The sequence below is a fragment of the Urtica dioica genome, chromosome 6, assembly GCF_054948205.1.
Source record: "Urtica dioica subsp. dioica isolate 48M chromosome 6, U.dioica_male_clone48M_v1_H2, whole genome shotgun sequence".
In the NCBI taxonomy this organism is placed as follows: domain Eukaryota; kingdom Viridiplantae; phylum Streptophyta; class Magnoliopsida; order Rosales; family Urticaceae; genus Urtica; species Urtica dioica.
The window spans coordinates 29,616,259-29,620,486 of NC_142761.1; the positions used below are offsets into that span (position 1 = coordinate 29,616,259).

Here is a 4,228-nt window from a genome sequence, read left to right on the forward strand (position 1 = left end):
TTCGTCTAGGTTAGTCAGTAAATCCTTCTTAATTTATGTTTGTCTAGTGTAGGTGCTTAGGTTCTTTGGTTTCTTAAAACTTCGTTTTGTTTGTCAATTCCAATTTTTTTCCAGTTATTCATCATCAGATTTGAATCATGGAATCATTCGCCAAATTGGAGACAAGTATTTTGCTTTTTCGAATGGTACATAATATTCACTATCGAATGGCCCGACTGTAAATATTATTTACCATTAAAGTTCTAGAGTTTCGGCTATGGTGTTCTATGGGTTAATCGAATTGGAAATATTATTTACCATATTTTATAGTTAATCTAACAGAGAATTGATCGGAGATGCGGGGTAGGGTTTCGATTATGGTGTTCTATGGGTTAATCGAATTGAAAATCATATTTACTTACCATTTTTTCCAAGTTTGAGAACGGAGACGCTTCGTCGGCTTCGGAAGTGGCGAAATCAAAAAATTGGTGACGGAAAATAAGGTCAGATGCAATATCAAAGGATTGAAGGATTCGAAATCGACGGAGAGTTCGGAGGCAATATCGGAGGATTGAAGGATTTGGAGTCGGATGCGAAAATTTTGTTGTGTATTTGATGAGGGGTAAGATAAGAATATAATATTGTTTGGTAGTGAATTGGGCTAGTTATCTAATTTAAGTAATAGTTTGACTAGAATTTTAAAAGAGCTGGTCAATTTGGGCTAAATACTTAACCGGCTCTTATATTAAACTGAAAGAAGATGTGTGATATTTTTGAAAATTGAGATAATAAATAACGTATTTAGATTAAACACCGAGGATATCGTTGATATTTTTGCTTTTAATTTTTGTCAAAACTGATGAACCGGGGGTGAAAAACTGTGTTCAATAACAACTATAAGAAAAGTTCCCCTCAAAAAATATAAAAAAATAACCATACGGAAAGTGGGCTCTAAAACCCTCGTTAAAAGCCCAAGCTCCAAAGATTCAAAGCTTTCTTCAACCTCATGAATTCGGTCCGTAAATTTTACGTACACAGCAAGGCATGATAAGCCAATCCTCGGCGCCGGCGAAGGACCCCCGCGCACTCCACGCCCGGGAGATCGTGTCCCACGGCGGCGTCAGAGACCGGTCGTTCCAAAACACGCTCATAACACTCTACTCCGACCACAATATCTCGTCCTACTCTCTCCGAGTCTTCTCTCAGATCAAAAGCCCCAACGTGGTCTCATGGACCGCCTTGATACACGCCCACTCCGGCGACCCCATTTCCCTCCGCCACTTCGTCTCCATGCTCCGCCACCCAACTCCGCCCAACCACCGCACCGTGACGTCACTCTTCAAGACCTGCGCTCTCCTCTTCGCCTTACCCTTCGGCCTCGCTCTCCATTCCCTCTCTCTCAAGCTCTCTCTCTCCGACTCGCCTTTCTCCGGCTCCGCCATAGTCTGCTTCTACTCCAAGCTCCGCCGCCCAGCCGACGCCCGCCACGCGTTCGACGAAATTCCCCTTAAAGACGAGGTTTGTCATTCTGCGATCATCGTAGCCTTGGCTCGGAACGCCCGCCCCGCCGAGGCTCTCTCTGCTTACACCGAGATGGTTCGCGGGGGATTCCGCTCCACGATGTTCAGCCTCTCGGCGGCCCTGAGTGCTGCCTCCGAGCTCGCGGCACTCGAGCGATGCCGGATTCTCCACTGCCGTGCTATTACCGTCGGCTTAGATCGGAATCCGGTCGTCGGCAGCGCGGTGGTCGATTGCTATGGGAAATCCGGGATGGTCTCGGACGCAAGATGGGCGTTTGACGAAAATTCCGAGGCGATGAACGAAGTTGGCTTTAACGCGATGATGTCGGGTTACGCGCAGCATGGCGACAGTCGCTCCACCGTCGGGCTTTTCGTCTCGATGAAGGCCCGCGGGCTTGTCCCGGACAAGTACACATTCCTCGCGGTGCTCTCGTCGTTGTGCAACGCCGGGGCGGATTGCGAGGCCGAGAGGTGGTTTGCCGCGATGAGGAGCGAGTATGGGCTCGAGCCGGGGCTCGAGCACTACACGTGCTTGGTCGGGGCTTTGGGCCGTGCTGGGAGGGTTTCCGAGGCCGAGAAACTCGTCAGGTCGATGGATTTCGAGCCCGACGCGGCAGTGTGGCGGGCTTTAATGGCAGCGGCGGCGGCCCGGGGAGATGCTGATCGGGCCCGGGGCTTCGCGGGGAAGCTTCTGGAGATCGATCCGGGGGATGATACGGCGTATGTGATCTCGGCGAATGTATTGGCGGGGTCGGGGAGGTGGGATGAGGTGGCGGATGTTAGAAAGGAGATGAAGGAGCGAAGGGTGACTAAGGAGATCGGACGGAGCTGGATCGAGGTCGGTGGGCGGGTCCACTCGTTTTGGGCCGGGGATAGGAGTCACGAATCGACGGTCGAGATTTACCGGAAGGCGGGGGATCTGATGGAGGAGATTGAACGGCTCGGGTACGTTCCGGTGTGGGACGAGGCACCAAAGGACGTGGGCGAGGAAGAGAAGAGAAGGGCTCTTTGGGGTCATAGCGAGAAGCTCGCTCTGGCTTTCGGGGTTCTGAGCGGAGTTCCAAAGGGGAAGGCTGTGAGGATTGTCAAGAATTTGAGGATTTGCAGGGATTGCCATAGGGCTTTTGAGTTCTTGAGTACGGTTTTGGAGAGGGAGATCATTGTGAGGGATAAGAATAGGTATCATAGGTTTTGGAATGGCGTTTGTAATTGTGGTGGTTTTTGGTGATTTCAACTCCCACAAATTGATTTTTCATTGAGTAAACCTCAGAATTCAGAGCATACCATACAAAAATTACGAGCATGAGAAGGAGTCTCTCTTCAGCGTTTGTGTTGAATTAAAACCCGATAATACAAAAATAACCTCAATTAAAGAACCTTGTATTTCTTTCACGATCACGTCAATTGATTTTTCCATCAATAAACCTCAGAATTCAGAGCACAACACAAAATTGAAGAGTCGATAAAAAATCACGAGCACAAAAAGAAAAGGAATTTCCTAGGCGTTTATGTTGTGTTGAATTGAAATCCGATGATACAAAAAACAAACAAGAGAAACCAAATGAAATTCATCATAAACCCTTATAGAAGAGTATAACAGACCAGTAACTTTATGATAACGAAACCAAACCCTAGCTCCGCGAATCAAACCACGGCGATCTAAAAAGAGAGCGATTCTCGGAATTACTGAGCGGAGGCGGGAGAGGAACCGAGAATACTGGCTTGTTGGAGTTCGAGATCGGTGAGTTGCTGCTCTCGGTCCATCTGGATGATGAGAGGGACGGCAAGGACCAGGAAAGTCGTGGCGGCGATCCACGCGGCCTTGCCGGTGCTGCGGATTAGCTTCATCGCCACCGACCTCGCATCCGACGCCGACTGCGACGCCATGACCCCCACGCTCACTTTCTTCTTCTTCGTCGCGACTCGCTTTTTGCTTGAAGAGGCCATCCTTGGGAAGTTGAGGGACGAACGAGAGCAGAAAGGTTTAAGGCGAGAGGGTTTTTCAATACTCTACTTATATTTATACGCCAAGTGTGTTTTTTAGGGCTTTATCGTCGTTTCTAGTATAACCTTATTCCTGTCGTTTTACCTCATAATGCTTCCATAACAATTTATTTAACAAAAAATGGGTCAAATAAGCCTTACAATGTAACGCTGGCAATTGTGTTTTAGCCAACATTTGTTTAATTATTTGTAAATAGCCAATGCGCTTACGTGGCATGACATTAACTGAATTTTTTTTTACTCATTTGCCCTTATTAATTTCGGCCTTCATTATATAAGAGGCAGTTTTTTTTTAAATTTTCGAAATGAACTAAAAGGGAAAGTAGTTATATTGGACGTGTGTTGGCTCTATTAATATCGGCTTTTAATGTTTAATTCCCTTGTTTTTTTTTTTTAATTTTCGGATTAAACTGATTTGAAAGCAGTTATTGTATTTGTTGTCGGCCCGTCTAGGGGCGACGAGGACAAAGGCATTTCTTCGACCCGCGTGGCCGGTGCAAGGTCTTGAACGGCGAAGCCCTGACCCAACCAGGGGCCGGCCCAAACCAAGGGCCAAGTCAAATGCCTTGCCCGGCCATTGGCCGAGTCAATGGCTCACTCGGCCATAGGACAGTTCACTCGGCCAATGGCCGAGTGAGCCTCAGCCGGCCCAAGGCTTGCCTCGGCCATTGGCCGGCTCAAGGCTTGCCTCGGCCATTGGCCGGCTCAAAGCTTGCCTCGGCCAT

General features: G+C 48.1%; 2 pseudogenes; one reads left to right on the plus strand and one right to left on the minus strand.

Moving 5' to 3' along the window:
* Positions 1-954: 954 nt before the first annotated feature.
* Positions 955-2,957, plus strand: LOC149393590 (pentatricopeptide repeat-containing protein At4g33170 pseudogene; annotated as a pseudogene).
* A 12-nt stretch (positions 2,958-2,969) lies between these two features.
* Positions 2,970-3,504, minus strand: LOC149393591 (mitochondrial import receptor subunit TOM9-2 pseudogene; annotated as a pseudogene).
* Between the last annotated feature and the right edge of the window lie 724 nt (positions 3,505-4,228).